Source organism: Lissotriton helveticus, chromosome 6 (genome assembly GCF_964261635.1).
Source record: "Lissotriton helveticus chromosome 6, aLisHel1.1, whole genome shotgun sequence".
Taxonomy (NCBI): domain Eukaryota; kingdom Metazoa; phylum Chordata; class Amphibia; order Caudata; family Salamandridae; genus Lissotriton; species Lissotriton helveticus.
The window spans coordinates 809,599,459-809,616,546 of NC_136067.1; the positions used below are offsets into that span (position 1 = coordinate 809,599,459).

The window sequence follows — 17,088 nt, forward strand, 5'->3', positions numbered from 1 at the left end:
TCCATACTCAAGCCACTAGGATTTCTTTTCATTCATTTTCTTCCTTTTCTAGAAGAAAAATGTGCATTCCTATTGAAAAGAACATTTTTGTAATGCTTATGTAAAGACCACATTTAGGGCATGTTACAAGACTAGTTTTCTGAGGCTTTCATGTTTAGCTTGATTATTTTCATAGAAATAAAACCACAAAACTGTCACACATATATTGGAATATTGCTTAGTGATGAATTGTTCTTGCGTTGTGTCTGAAAGTGGTACGATGTTATTGTAAAGAAAATAATTTTGATTGACTTCACCGCCTTTTTTTTAAACCGAATGTTATTTTTGTTTTTGTTTTACTCTGTTGGCATAATACATGAAAGGACATTATGTAGCAGTCAATATATCACTAAGAACATAAGCGAAGTGAACAAGGAAGTGCAGCTTTATAAAACAATAGTAAGCCTGGTCATATGGTATATAACATGAGAATGAAGGCGAGATGGTGTCAGAGTGTGGGTGCACCTGTTGGCAGCTCATACGCCTCCCATCAAGAAAGTCCTACTGAGGTTAGGAATGTGTAGTGGGTTATTCAGGGCCGAATTACACATGGTAATGACATGATGTAGCTTACGAGCCAGACTAAGTTGGTCTAGTGGCATCTTTTAAGTAATTTTTGAGTGAAAAAAAATCATCAGTATGAGCCACATGGAAGCAATGGGATTCTTTCGGAGTCCACGTGTCACTTAATGGCTTAGGGATACTAACTCTGTCTCCACCCAGTGAATCACTGTTGTGCCACTAGATCATGGGTACTCACAAACTTTTTCTCGGGGGCCAAAATTGCAGTCTTGATTGTGGCCGAGGGCCGCACAGATGGACCTGAGCGATGGGGGCGGTGGGAGGGGAGGGGTCAGTGTAAAAAAAAAATGATGCTACATCTGTGCCACGACTCAGACAGGTAGTGTTGGATGACTAAAAAGTCATACACTTTCTAAAGCAATGCACAAAGCAAGCTGAATTGGCTGTGTAAATGTTAGAAATGTTGTGTGTAACACAGGCACATAAATGTTTCATGCAGAATAGCACAATTTAATAAAGTAGGGAAGCTGGGATTTATATATAATTATCCTACTGGGCTGCTTCCGAGGCATATAACTTTGTGTTTATAGTGTATCTCCCCCAATTCCACTTGTAAACTTTAGCACCACTGTGAAACGAGAGCCTGTAGCATCCCATATACCTAAAGTGAAATCATGCCATAAAACAAAAGGTTAGGGCAGTCCATGGATTCATGTGAGGACATTGCTGGATCCTTATTTTATTTATTCTTTTTACACTTCGTGCCTGCTATGACACCATGAGGAAGTAAAATCCGGGCTGGGCTAAAACACTAACCAGGGGCCTTAAAAACAAATGTAACTACAGAGACAACTCTGTTTTACCGGTACCAATTGAAAGATTAAAGAGGCCACACGGTCTGAGCAGCACGGCCTCAATGGCAGGGTGAGCAGGTGACGCCTGAGAGGCAGAAGAGGGTGGGGGCTACGGCGAGAATGCGAGACACTGGTTGTCATCGCATGCCCTTTTCATGCTTTTGCCGGCAAATGCGTCCCCGAGGAATTACAACAGGCAGAGAAATGGTGTCGATTTTGTGCCTGCTGATTTCCACGGGGGCCGCATGGAATGGCCTGGCGGGCCGCAATTGGCCCGCGGGCCGTACTTTGAGTACCGCCGCACTAGATAATTCTGGGCAGGGACAAAGTCTTACATCTCTTTTTTTAATTTAATTTTTTTTATTTTTTATTGAAGTACTTTGGGTCATAATATCAAAATGAATACAAGACAATTTGACAATCAAAAAATACAAATAAACACAGAATATCTTCCGAAAGACTGAAAGGGCACCATTAGCATTAATACATTAGTCCATAATTACTCAAAATAAGATCTCCAAACTTTATCAAACTTCCTCTTTCTTCCAATTCGATACGCATATACTAATTCACTCTTTCTTACATTCTTCATTTTTTGGAGCCAAGCATGGAACAAAGGAACCTGTGTTGATTTCCAATTCTGTAAAATCAAGGACCTTGCCACTGCCATTGCAATAAACAACAGTGTAACCATTTGATTTGCCAATTCAAGATCGGAATCGTAACCGTACAACATTAGTTTAACATTATAAGTAACCTGGATCTCACAATAGGTTTGCAAAAATAAACAAATCTCATTCCAGCAGGGCACAATTTTAGAGCAGTGAACTATAATGTGAGACCAGTTGGCTAAGGTAAATTGCTGGCATCTAAAACAATTGGCAGAGATGTTAGCGTACATTTTTGCAATGACAGCCGGGATATAATACAGAAGCCATTTACTAAAGAATATCATTCTTCTCCAGTTTGAGCCACGCAATACATCAAAATTAAGTCTATTTGGTTTCTTCCAAGTGATAACAGAAAGAACGTGGTTCTCTTGTTCCTGCCATTTTTTAATGGCTTTTGAGCTCAAATCCCGCTCAATTTGATGAGCTAAACAACGTTTCCATTCCCCTGGCTTCCTGGTCCGTACTGACAGAAACAAATCGGCCCATAATGGGATAGAAGAACAGATATGCCTAGGGTCCAATTGTCCCAGCAACTTATAAATCAAAATATAAGAGCCCATTAACAGAAAGTTTCCCCGAATTAACTCCTCAGGAGTTAGCCAAATTCCCTCCCATAAAAAATCTAATAAGGTATTAAACCCAGCACGGTTCCAGTGCATTACGATGTCTAGTCCGATTTTAATGCCCATGTACATAAAGACATACATTGAGGGAGTTCTAGAATTAAACTGCGGGAGAGAGTATCTTTTAAGAATAGTATCCCGTCGTTTAAAAAACCAGTTCATAACCTTATATCGGGCAAGTTTTGGAGATTTAGGAATTTGTAAAGGAGAGGGAATTTGAGCCTCACAACAAATTCGGTCAGCAAAAAAGTTAATGAATACATTTGGACTAAGCATTCTAGTTTTAAATCGATCTAAATATTGAGCAAAATATGCACTATAATAATCTTTGATAGGTAGTGAAAGACCTCCCAATTCAGTATCTGCATATAGTGTACCTATTGCTAGCCGTTTTTTTTTTTTTTAGCCCATATAAATCCAGAGAACAAAGTTTCAACTTTTGAGAAAAAAGCACCCTCAAAAAACATGAGACAGTTGAAAATAGAAAATTAAAGAACAGGAGCACGGACATTTTGATCAGGGCCACACGGCCCAAAATGGAAAGTGGCAGCGGATTCCATCTAACAAACATTGTGTGTACCTTCCGAAGAAGAGGTTCAAAATTAAATTTATATAAATCCGCGACTAGAACAGAAAAAAAGACCCTTAAATATTTCTTAGGTCTCGAGTTAATACAGCCAGCCAAATCTAACTCTAAGTCCGTTCCTCCGCAGACTAAAATTTCAGTCTTTTTTTTTATTAATCCGATAGCCACCTAAGGCTTCGAATTCTTCAAAAAGTTGTAAAACAAAAGTCTGAGATTGAATATCCGGTTTATTTAATAACATAATATCATCGGCGTAAAGTTTAATTTTGTCCATATAAGTAATCGGGGGAGCAATATTCTCAGAGTTATGAATTGCTGCAGCTAACGGTTCAATAAAAAAGCAAAAAGAATAGGGGACAAAGGGCAGCCTTGCCTGGTGCCTCGCTGAACCATCACTGTACCTACCATTACTGAATTAATAATTATATTGGCTTTAGCACCAGTGTATAAATTTTGAATTAAACTAATAATTTGTGGTGGAATTTCAAAGTGTGCTAAAATAGCGAATAATGTTGTCCAAACCACCAAATCAAAAGCTTTTTCTGCGTCCAAAAAAAATTAAAGCAGGAATTTTTTTAATCTGAAAATAATCTAAAGCTTCAATCAAAAAGTGAGTATTGGTGACTAGTTGACAGCCCGCAATAAAGCCATTTTGATCGGAGTGGATGAGACCCGCCGCAATAGTGTTAAAGCGTGTTGATAATAATTTAGTAGTGATCTTATAGTCGGTGTTCAGTAATGTGATAGGCCTATAAGAGTTAGGGTGTTTAGGGTCTTTACCCTCTTCAAAAAGCTAACAACAGTGCCTACACCAAAAGAATCTGGAACTTGCCCGCACCCAGCATAGAATTTAATAATGAAAGTAATACATCAGAAAAAGAGGTAGAAAATTTTTACAAATTCAGCGGGAAGGCCATCAGGGCCACAGGCCTTACCACTTGGTAAGTCCTTGACCACCAGTTCTAATTCAGCCATAGAAAATGGACTCATCATTACTTCCTGTTCCGTTTGTGAAAGAAGAGGCAATTCATATCTACCTAAAAAATTAGTGAGTTTTGAGTGCTCTATATTTTGAAGTTTACTATATATCTGTTGGTAATGAGAGAGCATTATAGTACCGATTGCAGCAGACTCTGATGTCTCTATGTGTGTAGTCTGGCAGATTACCGAGTGGATCTGGTTCGCAGTGGCTTGTTCTTTTGCCTGCCAGGCAAAAAATTTACCGGTAAAATGGCTCTCCTCATAAATTTTCTGAGATTGTCTTCGCAACTGCTCTTCACTTTGTGTGAAAAAATTTGCACTGAGTTCACGTTTTAGTTCGTTTCATTTACTTTGGACGGCGCTAGAAGAATCAGATTGCCTTAAAAAAGTTAAGGTATATATTTTTTGATATAGTAAATTTCTAACTTGTTTAATAGCAAGCCACTCCGCTGCATCCTTACTTATTATGATGCCACGAATAAAAGCTTTCATTGAGTCCCAGATGATGTGAAGAGGGGCTGTATCAGAATTGGGTATTATAAACTCCGAAATCTCCAGTTTTAAAGAGGAAATCCAGTTATCATCCTGTAAGTATGTCTTATTAAATAGCCATCTTTTAGGAGTTCTAATATCTTCGCCAGCCGCAAATTCAATAGCTAACATCGCATGGTCTGAAAAGCCATTATAAAAAAAGCAAATTTTAATTGCCTGGAGGCCAAGAAAAAGTCAATTCGAGAAGAAGATTTATGTCTCCCCGACCAACAAGTAAAATCTTTTGTGGATTTTTTAGGCGCCAAGGGTCGTAGAGATCTAATACTGCTATATTATGAATAATAGATCTTCGTGATTTAGGTTTTAGTTGTCTTTTAGGGGGAATGGTCGAATCCAATTTTATATTCATAAGAATGTTAAAATCTCCCCCAATAACTATATCTCCTTTGACCATAAGTAATGATTGAAACAAACCCTCATAGATTTGAGGGCAATCATCAACTGGGGCATAAAAACAAACAAAAGTAATCGGCTTGTACCTATTTTTCACTAAACGTGTGACCCGGCACCAGCGTCCAGCACCCCCTTCTTCAAACTGAAGAATGTCCGGATCTAGATTCCGATTTATAAAAAGAGCAACTCCTTGTTGAGATTCTACAGAGCATGAAAACCCACGATATGAAGCCCACAATTTAAACATAGAGAAAACATCAATTTTTGCGGCTGCGATATGAGTTTCTTGCAGCATCACAACTGCTGGATTCTCTGTTTTAATCCAAAGTTCTATGGCTCACATTTTTTCCTATTATTTAGCCCATTAACATTGAAAGAAATTATTTTAAGCCCCCTACTAGACATTTCGAACAAACAATTTGTGCAAGAGAAAAAAAAAAGTTTCCAAACATCATCATGTATCCTTTCTGTCCAATTAATGTTCCATCTCTACCCAAAAACACTTCAATTTTTCCCCTTTTTTTCCCAAGCAACACCAGTGACACCCCCCCCCCCCCAACATCCTGTACCCAGCCCTGTGGCCCTGCTCTACGCTTCCTCCTCCCAACACGCTAGCCACCAGGTACTAACCCCTAACATGGAGGTGCCTTGTTATTGCACCCCTTAACCCCATGGCTTTCTTATTCCTATCCTGCCCCCCCTCCATTCAGCAAAAAGTTTTAAATAAAGACAGACAAAAGAATGCGGGCGTCCCGCCCCAGATAATGAATAGAGGAACACTGAGGTTAGGAATGTGTAGTGGGTTACTCAGGGCCGAATTACACATGGTAATGACATGATGTAGCTTACGAGCCAGCCTAAGTTGGTCTAGTGGCATCTTTTAAGTAATTTTTGAGTGAAAAAAAATCATCAGTATGAGCCACATGGAAGCAATGGGATTCTTTCGGAGTCCACGCGTCACTTCATGGCTTAGGGATACTAACTCTGTCTCCACCCAGTGAATCACTGTTGTGCCACTAGATAATTCTGGGCAGGGACGAAGTCTTACATCTTATTGTGATTGTGCACCTAGCCAGGAGAAGGCAGTGGTGTAAGGAAACTTGAGGGCCCCCCTCCCCGACTCCCCACCTACCACTTTTGCTGAGGGGGCCCTCTGAAGCTCAGGGAGCCCCCCACATCGTGAGGTTTGTAGCGGCTTATGATACGCCACTGGGAAAAGGTCCAATTCAAGGAATCGACATTTTATTCTACAAAAGTTTAGGCGATCATAGAACCCCAATATACAACATACTACAGAGTTTAATTCATGCTGACCAGTAGTTTATGAAAGAATTGTGCAGAGCTTAATCCAGAAAGTCTGGGAAAGAGGGCGATTCCAAAATATGTGTAGTGTCTGCATTTGAGGTGTTGCAATGTGGCCAGTCTGATGTGACAATTGGATAGATTTTGCTAGGTCATACTGTGGTCAAGTAAGCTCTATGTAATATAATGTGTTGGAGATACTGAAATCGTGCATTAAGGGAAACTTAGTGTCGGTGTGGGAGCATTCTTCACCATTCTTTTTGGGTTTGTGTGAGGCCATTGTCCCTTTCCTCCTTATCTTGGAGTGTAGCTAAAGGGTCTGCAGACCTGTCTGGAATAGCTCTGACTAGCCAGGCGAGGAGTCTCGGGCCAAACCCAGAAGTAAACAATGCTTGAAGCAGTGTGTGCGTGGCTGGTTTGTTGTCAGTAATTCCCCAGAGGGTCTCTAGCTCTGCATAAGACGTCTCTGTGTTACAAACTGTCTAGCTGGGAGCGCAGTTTGCTCTGAGGAACGGGTCACCTGTGTAACATATCCCAGAACACTCCCCTACTTCCGGAGCGCAACTCCCAGTTGCCCACCGAAGGCCAAATATGCCCTTTAGGGCGATCCCCGGAGCATGTGTGTGTCACATTGGTAGAGTCCCGCAAGGCCATGTGAGAGCTACTGTCGGCTACAGCAGCAGCTTGTTTGGGGCCTCAGGTAAGATGATGAAGGGATAAAAAGCGCACGGGCAAAGTTTCAAGCCCCCGCTAATTTCACAGTCTCATTGCTCAAAAAACAGGATTGACTTCATTTCTGAAATTTGTTTATTATTATTTTTCAGTGACTAAGATGAAAAAATGGCAGTGGGACGGGGAAATTAAGGCGGTGGTGGGGGGGGGGGGCAAAAGACTCAGAAGGGTGCTGTGGGACAACATCAAAGGCTTGCCCAAGCCCGCCATCCGCAGAGGAGTCGAGCACATCTTTGTCACCCACTGGGTGCTCAAGAACTGACTCGGGGAAGGGAGAGAGAGAGAGAGCGGAGTGAAAGAAGGGGAAAGAAAAGAGCCAGAGACTGGAGCAGGGCCTGGACCCCATTGAATGATAAAGGAGACATTTAATAATAAAAATAAGTTTCTTGTTGTCAGCCCTGGAAGCTTACAACTTAGCTCGGCGAACGTGAGGGTAAAGAAGAAATGCTCCAGGGGCGTGATATACACAAGATAATGAGGGAAGCCATCGAATAAAGAGCAGAGATCGGAGATACACCAGAAAGCCATACAGTCGTCAGCAAGGGGCTAACCCAAAACCTACGCTGTGTAGAGTTTTATACGGTGCCATCTGCGACAAATATCTTAAGCAGCAGTGAGACCACAGTGAAAATGAGAGGTTCTTGATTATTTTCAGGAGTATTGTATTTTATGAAATTGAAGCCTGTATCGCAATGATTATTGTAGCTTCGTGTGCATGCATGCACAGCAACTCAAGCTGCAGCCAGAGTCCAGGTTTTCACGCTGACCGAGGAGGCATGTGAGGAGACACAAGGAGGACGCCGGCCGCTCCGGACCTCAATCCCCTGTTCCCTGTGTCCTGCTTGCGCCCCCCCCCGCACTACACACACAACGAGGGTGCAGGGGGTGCAGGGCACCTCATCTATCTGTCGCCCTTCCAACTCACGGATACCCGGGGGAGTAGCAGGGTTCAGCGCGATTGAAGGTGCGTGCCTCCCCTGCGCGGAGGCGTGTGCTCTGGCGGGTGCTCAGTGCGCAAAGGCTGTTATGTTATGCTATGTTATTTGGTATTTGTTGAGCGCATTATCACCAACAGGTCTCTAAGCGCTGTCAGAGAGGTCTTGACCTAGCCAGGGGGTAGATTATATCCAGGCTTCTGCAAAAAGGACTGTTTTTATTTTTTTCCTGATTGGAAGGAGGTCGTGTTCCTTCCGAAGACTCTCCGGCAAGTTGTTCCAGATTGAGGGGGTAGATGATGAGAATGCTCTACCTCCTTTCGTGGACAGGTTAAATCTTGGGCAAGCCAGGAGGCTAGCATCCGTGGACCGTAGTGCCCTACTGGGGGTGTATTTGGCAAGGCGGTCCTTGATGTAGTTAGGAGCTCGGCCGTAGAGGGTTTTGTGTGCAATACAGAGGCCCTTGAATTTAGCTGTCTGTCTGACAGGGAGCCAATGCAGCTGTTTGAGGAGGGGCGATGCATGTGCTCGCCAAGGTGCTATTGAAAATGAGCCTTGCGGCATCATTCATAACCACCTGAAGTCTTGACATGAGGTTCTCCGGGAGGCCAATGTATAGGGAGTTGCCGTAGTCTGTGGCCCAGAATTGTTCCAGGGACGTTGGGGTGATTGCTGCCAGGAGCGGGTCCCCGCAGCAGGCAGGTGCCTTTGTGGCTGCCATTAAGTGGCGGTAAGTGGAAGGTGGAAAGTGGGAAGCTGCGGCGAGTGGGCAAGACCTGTTTCAGACCAGGTGCAATCGGCACATGTGCGCTACCCGCCTTCCCTGCTTGCCCTTCCAAAACTTGCCCAGAAACTGTCCTTCTGCCACTCCTTAGCTACGCTGCTGGAAGGAGAGGAGGAGAGGAAGGAAGAAAGAAAAAGATAAGATACAGACTAACTCCACACCCCGGAAGAGATTAAACAACCGTGCCCTCCTCTGAAGGTTTCACTCCAGCGAACCAATTTTTTAAAGCCCCCATTTGAAACAATCATTGTTATAGCAAACTCAGCTCGCCGGACAGATATATACTCGTTCAGTGCTCAGTGTCCCGGCTCAGCGACCTGCTTGAACTATACAGTGGCTGGCAAAACGCTACAGTCCGGCAAAAGTGTGGCAAGAGTATGGGCCCAATAAAATTGGAAAATGCGGTCAGGGAAAATAAGAGGGGGTAACAAGAAAGACGAACACTTGCAAGCCCCTGCCCCAGCAAAAACAGGAAGGACAAGGATGAGGATAAGGAAGGGCCGATGATCGATATTACAGCTCAAAATTATAACCCTTCGCACATGTCCTCAGCATATCCTGGCACGTGAAATATAGAGGGCAAAGAAGAAATAAAAGCAACAGAAGTATGGCACGAGTGCGGATCAATAACAGGTGTACCACTTCCCACAGCAAACATCTTGGAAACCACAGAAAAACCCTCCGCAGAGGCCACCCCACAACCCATGTGCGATGGTAGCAAGAAGGCAATCCGTGCGGCAACTCGCACGGTCCTCAACAGGCATAACTCCTGCCTGAATAGCAGCAAACGAGCACTGATTACGAACTTCTTAAAGGTTGCTATTAAAGCTACGGAGGATAACCCGAGCGGTCTCGTCTAGAAAGTTCCCATTCCAATTAACCCAAGCTACAACAATAAAGCCCTCCTAAATAAAATGATGCAAACTCGTCCACATTAGGGGACAGAAAACCAACAAATAGTGAAGTGGAATGGTCAGAATAAAAAGACTTCCGGAACGCAGGATTGGGCACGTTAGGCGACAAAAATCAAGAAACACAGAGCCCAGAACAATTAACCCCGGAAATTTTCGACCTTCCAGGGACCAACCAACGGAAAAATTCCCAGGTAACTGAGGTTTTAATCCACTACCATTCGTCTCTCCCGGATCTGCCTTATTTGTCACAAGAACATCAAACTTCACCAGGACACAGTGGTCATAATGGCCTAAGTGCCCAAGTCTGTCAAATTGAATGCAATTAAGCACATCAGCACAACAAACCCATTTTGAGTCCCTTGAGACCTACAGAAGGGGGCCTATCCCCCCATTAGTCAGGGGAGAGCCAACTCAAGCTTTGGCACTCCAGGCCACCCTGATTCATTTTTCCAAAGGCTGGAAATTGTAGAACACCCCTCTCTGGATAACCAAAATGATGCGCCGAATCGCCAACTAAACCAATTAGGATTAGTCTTTCAGTAACCATTTATCTTAAAAAGGCATCAACTATCGGGTTCTCAGGTAGTTTGAGCGAGCCATCCCTAGGGCATTCGCCCCACTGGGATTACCGTGCTAGCTCAGCTTCACCAAAGTCTCCAGTTTGGCCTCGTCTGTTAAGTACATTGGACACAATAGGCAAAGCAATGACCCTTCATGCAGACAAACTGGACACTTAAGTAGACCTCCTAAATATTCTCACAATTCATGTTCAGGGGTCGAACAAAAACTACACAGCTTTAACGAGATGATCCTGAAGGTGCAGCACGACCGGGAAACCGCTTTTCAAATGTGCCACTGTCATTGTACCCGAATAATCGATAAATTAGCCGCCGTCCCAACTATACTTACCGAACTATTGGGTACAACAAGGGAAGTTTCAACCATCCCCGCAACAGCTGCAGAGAAAGAAAAAGCAACATCAACAGAGAAAGAAAACGCAGTCTTAACGGATATCGATCTGGAAGGTCCCGATGCCCCAGTGGGGCAAAAAAGTAGTGAAACAGAGTTAACCGCTGTATCGATCAAACCTACTAAATTAATAACACCTACACCCAAAGTCACCAAATGTTTTCGACAACTTAAGCGTGCAGGATCCTCCTCTCCAAGAACAATGCACCCAGTCGTTGGAAAGTTACCTAAAAATACCAACGGTTTTATCTAAGCGAAAACGACTAAGAAAGTCCAGAAAGCGCAAACAAATAAATCAGGTTCAGGACTCATTCCCAGCAACATCAGTTGAAAACGGAACACACCAAGAAGACCATACATACCAAAACCACATGGAAGTAGCAACCTCTAAGAAGCAACCAATGCCACTCTCAAATCCGCCCAATATCTCAAACCACAATACAAGGGAGTTACCCTCGCTAGAGAAAATATACAGTTTATTTAAACCCATAGCCAGAAAGGAAAAACACAAACCAAAAACTCAGGCTACACAATTATCGGAGAGTTGCTCCAAATCGGCAACAAGGGAAACAAACCAGGGAGTGTCTACCTTGGCTGAGGAAATCGGTACAGACGCAAGCCAAGTTGTTGAAACAATCAGGAGAGGTGAAACCAACCCCCAGAAAAACACCCCGGAAACTCGAGATTTACCCCAGATCATCGGAGAGCCTTTGGCGGAGAAAAAAACGGAAAGGATCTTAGACAATGAACCGGAGTACGATCCCCCAGTTAACAATAAATTAGTTTTAATCCACTATATGTTTCAAGGGGAATGCATGACATTCTAAATAGAAGTGTCTTGCTTAAATTATTTCAAGCTCCTCCATCTCTAACCCATATAAACACCAATGATATTGAAAGTATAGAATGTAATCAAAATCCGAGTTTCACCGGTCAAGAAGCTACAATAGCTACATTTATTAACAAAATGTACACCAACCAGATTTGGCAGCAGAAGGTTACGTTCGCCAATTGGGGAATCGAGTTAAAAAAGTTAATCGCCCACGTTACCCAAATCCATTACAGTCGCCTCCCATTACTGTGAGTCTTTTAAAAGGGGCAAAAGGCCCAGATCATCACAGTCAAACAAGGGATACAGTGCACTCGTACTATAAATAAAACCAGTGGGTAGCCTATGATCGCCAGAGATTAGGTTCTGTATCACGATCTAGGACTACACAGCGTTCCGTGAGGTCAACATGTTTCTCGCTTCTGCAATTATGCTGCGATTCTTCAGGACCTTATATAATTGTACATCTATCACAAGGAAAGACCTAATAAAGTGTCAACCTATAAACATCATTGTTACTGTTGTACTACCTGGTTTTAACCGCTCTTGCCTACAGGTCAAGGAGTACAGGTGTCAACAGTACCCGGTAGGTGTGACTTCAAGGGAGAGAGCCAATAGGGGTTTAATGGTTCTCAGAGCCTCGGTCAGTGCTCTTACGCCTACCCATCGCTACCGGGATCCGGATCCCGGTAGCGATGGGTAGGCAGCATAATTGCAGAAGCGAGAAACATGTTGACCTCACGGAACGCTGTGTAGTCCTAGATCGTGATACAGAACCTAATCTCTGGCGATCATAGGCTACCCACTGGTTTTATTTATAGTATGGGAACCACCAGAATAAATTGCTCTCCGGTATCCCTTGCTATATTTTAACACACCCACCTACACTATTCACTTCTTACCTGGCCCCTCACTTGCACTTCACCCACAGGCTGTTGGAAAAAAGATCTCCAATAAAGAGCCCCTCCTAGAGGTGAGCCCGTTGGACATTGCACCGCCTGTCCAACGAGGAGCAACGGCCGATGATGAAGCATGACACTTGCAAGAGTGTGTGAGGCCATTCATTCCAACTAATGGGATGCCCAGGGTAGCCCTCCATTGAGCACTACCCTCTTATCAATCTTCTTCCCTCCTTGACCGTATTACTCTTCTCCTAGGAACAACTGAGTCCCCTTTTTGTCAATCATTGCTACTTGGGGCTCCGACTCACGTTGGACCTTCCATTCTACTTTCCTGGAATGGTAAATTGAGCCTTAGGATCAACACTTGATCCAATCCTTTTACCCCTTCTTTGTTACACATACAGTGCACTCGGCCAGGAAAATCACCATTACATTTGACCATCCTGAAGCCGGTAAGCTTTCGGGCCCTTGGGTCTCAAACATAGAAGGCACACCCTCGGGAATTGCATGAACCACCTCACCAATAGCTCCAGTCTCACACCAAGGTTGTAACATCTGTTCCTGTAACGTGCATGGCCTCTACTCAAAATTAGAAGACCCCGACTTCATGGCCTTTATTACACAATACAAAATTATTCTCTTCCAAGAATCCTGGCAGATAACCTCATCTCCAATAACTAGTTTTAAGGAATTCCTGAACCTGGCTAAGAGAGCTACTAAATATGGAAGAGCAAAAGGGGGTCTCTCTATTTTTATTTCAACAGAAATTCCATGGCACGCTTCGATCATAGATTTAGACTGTTCATGGATGTTATGCGTCAAAATAGTCGTCTCAGGGTTCCAGACCCTGCTCATACTTAACATTTATATTCATCCCGCATCCAAATTAAAGAAAGCACGAACTGAACAATTAATTAAATTACCTCATTAAGAACGCTAAAACTTGCCTATCCAGACGCTAAAACCATCCTGTCGGGCGATTTCAACATGAATTTACAATATACTAGGTGCAAGGGTAAAACGGAGGCCACACCAGCCATTAACTGACAGGATACAGCTGGTAAGAAATGCGCAGCCCGCCTGAAAGGCCTTTCAATGTGTGTACTTAACGGACAAGGCCCGACCAATTGGCCCGCAGCATACACCAGGGTTACACAAAAAACACGATCTACCATTGATTATACCTTTACGGATTAAGTCCTTCTCCCGTACATTGCGAATTTCCAGAGAAAAGACAGTGCGGAAAGTGATCACCAGCCGCAAACTTTTACCTCATTAAAATCTTTCGCAACCCCAGAGAAAGCAAAGGCCCTATCATCTTTAACACAATGTTATAACCTAAAACGCCTCCTCTGGAATAAGGATAACATTGTGGCCATCACAAGCACCTACACCAGCCTTTTGGAAAGACCCAACTCCGAAACATTGACCATAAAAGCTTGGGAGCCCTTTATTTATGAAATTAAGAAGAAATTCTCTAAAAACGCCCACGCTCATATTGCAGGGGACATGAAAGGGGCAGCAAGGTTCAACAAAAGCCTGAGGAAACAAAAACAACAACTAAATAAATACCTCAGACAACTACGATCCCGGGAAACAGAATGCCACCAGGAACTCCTGCTTTTAATCTCTAAAACAAGAAAAAAGCTAAAAAGGGACATAAAATCTACCAAAAAAGAGTACCAAGAACATATTTGGGCGAAACTACTATATGCATGCAAATTAGGGGACTCTAAGCTTTTTGGGAACAAATTAACCAACTAACTAACGGCCGGAATCAACATCACAATTCAGATATATTGGAGTCCACATGGAGAGGTCACATTGAACTCCTATATAATGAAAATAGATCCCAATCAGCCCCAAATTGCGGAATACCGACAGGGCAGGAGGCCGGAGGTCGAGGTAAAGCCAACAATCCCAGGAACCACAAATTCTCTGAGGATCCAGAGCTGTTTTCAGAAATTCAAGTTTTAAAAATCATTAAAAAATTTAAATTTGAGGGAGCCCCAGGCCCGAACGGTCTACCAAATGCCCTGTTTCTGCAAGATCCGCCATTCTTGTCTCAAGTCCTGACTTCTCTTTTTTCCAAAGTTACACCTGACCGCTTGATCCCTGAGTCTTGGAGAGGAAGCATCCTCAATCCAATCTACAAGTCGGGTTCCCGTTCGGATCCCTCCAACTACAGGTTGATTGCGCTGATAGATGTGGAGGCGAAAATATATGCATCTAATCTCTTGGTAGAGCTAGAGGCTTGGATCAGTCATACAAACCTTATTCCTCCAACGCAAACTGGATTCTGGGCTGGGATGGGCACCTTTACGAACAACTCTGCAGTCACTCTTTTAGCTAACCAAGCCTTTGCAAAATCAAGTCCCTTGTACGCCTGTTTCGTAGACCTTAAAGCGGCTTTCGATAAAGTTCCAAGAGCCTCTTTATGGGTAAAAATGCAAGCTTGGGGGGTCCCGCCAAGACTTCTGGATGCCATTATCAATCTGTACTCCCACACATGGGTCCAAATAAGGAAAGGAGACGGGTCCAGTGTAACCTGTAAGATTTCAACTTTAAATGGACTCAAACAAGGCTGCGTTTTAGCTCCTTGTCTGTTTAACATTTACACGTCAGATCTCGACAAGTGCCTTCAGAAAATCCCAGGTGACCCCCCAAAATTGGTAAAATACCGACACTGTGCCTCCAATATGCAGATGAAATTGTGCTGCTAGCACAAACACCAGTTGGCCTGCAGAAATTGATTACGGGATTAGGAACCTACATCACTTCAAAACAACTTACGATCAATCACCAAAAGCCAAAAGTCATGCATTTCTCCATACACAATAAAACATTGAATAGGCATACCTTTTCCAGGAAATAGGGCAAACAACCACTGGCCCGTGTAGATTCCTATACATATCTAGGCTTTCTGCTAGATAGCAAACTCAACTTTAAGCAACAGATGGAGCAAGTACGCATAAAAGCAAAGCAACTGTTATTTGCCTTCAAATCTCTGAAGAAAAAAATTATAGGCTGCTCTACCGGTCATCTGTCAAAAGTGATCGCCGCAAAATTTCTACCCTCCATCTCGTATGGTTCTGAAATCCTGAATACCAAAGATGCCACAATACTAAATACCGCACAATCCATAGTCTTCAAAAGACTGTTTCTATTACCGTTACACACCTCACAAGAACAAATCTGTTTAGAATTTGGACTAAAAAAAACAGATTATGGCCAGACAAGGCGACCTATTAAAGTTCTATTGGAGGATGAGGGAGGCAGAAGATCATACTTTAGCTCAACGCTGTTGGGTTGAGATTGAAAATCAAAGATGACAAGCTAACTCGACCACGACAATCCTGAAGAAATCTTTGTCGGCATTACAGCTAGAGGTGGCCTGGTCTTCACCCGTAACGTATTCTGGATTCAAAAGCGCGATGAACGCCACAACCAAGCGGATCTCTTTGTTAATCGATAAAACAACTTTTGCCAAAAAACATCATGCCTGGGCTGTGATACAGGCCTACCAGAGGCTAAAACAGCAACAGTATTTGACTGAACACTTTTCCTACCACAAAAAGCATTACCTTATGTTGCTACGAATGGGATCATTCCCTTCAAAGGATTTGACTCCAAAGTGGAAATTTATATGGCCTTCTGTTGTCAAGGTGAGGAGTCACTACTACATTTACTATGTATATGTCCCTTTTTACTGAAAACCCCGTAAATCCATTCTTCGGGAGATTTTAAGGAATGAACAGATAAGAACATGTAGAACTGCAGTCATCAGGTGTCTTGGAGGGCTATCTATTCCCCTCTCCTGTAATGCCATAAAATTCTGGAAAATAGCAGCAAAGGAACTGGAAAAATTGAACTAAGCTAAGCTGCCAATAAACAACCTGCCTGCTGACTTTTCATAAATATACTGCACTACTTGTTAGCCTTTTAACTGTGGTAATGACTCCAAGGTTTTTTCTCCTCTCCTATGTTTAAAAAAAAAAAAAATATATATATATATATATATATATATGTTCATTTAATTTTCTGTGGTTTATGATGGTTTGCCATCCTTTTACGATTTTTAAAGAATCAATAAAAGTATTTTTGACTTGACTGGCATTAGCCGTCGTGTCTATCTATTATTATATTTAAAGTCACAGTTTAGTTGACTGTGTCGAGTCCCCAGGGCCAATGATGGTGTCATTTTCTATGCATTCCAAATAAGTAAATAAATAAATGAGTGAGGTTGAAAGGTGTTTGATGTCCGGAGAATCTCAAGGGAATATAGGTATGTAATGGGAACTATCTGAGAGACTAACCCCTACATTCACGAACATCCCTTGAATCCTTCGAGCCTTTCAGTAGGTACGGAAGCAGGCTGTATGGGATATGAACCACTATAAAGTGCGAATGAGGTGATGGGGAGGACACAACTCTGCCTAACATTTGTTGATTTTATTATTGGCCTGCTATGTGCGGCTGTCCAGCACCTGACCAGCTAGC

The 17,088-nt window shown here is 43.0% G+C and overlaps 1 protein-coding gene across 1 annotated transcript in view; it reads left to right on the forward strand.

The window, feature by feature from the left end:
- Window positions 1-17,088, forward strand: part of ASCC3 (activating signal cointegrator 1 complex subunit 3) — a 2,002,173-nt gene that overhangs the window by 1,446,892 nt on the left and 538,193 nt on the right. The gene's annotated exons all lie outside the window — the stretch shown is intronic.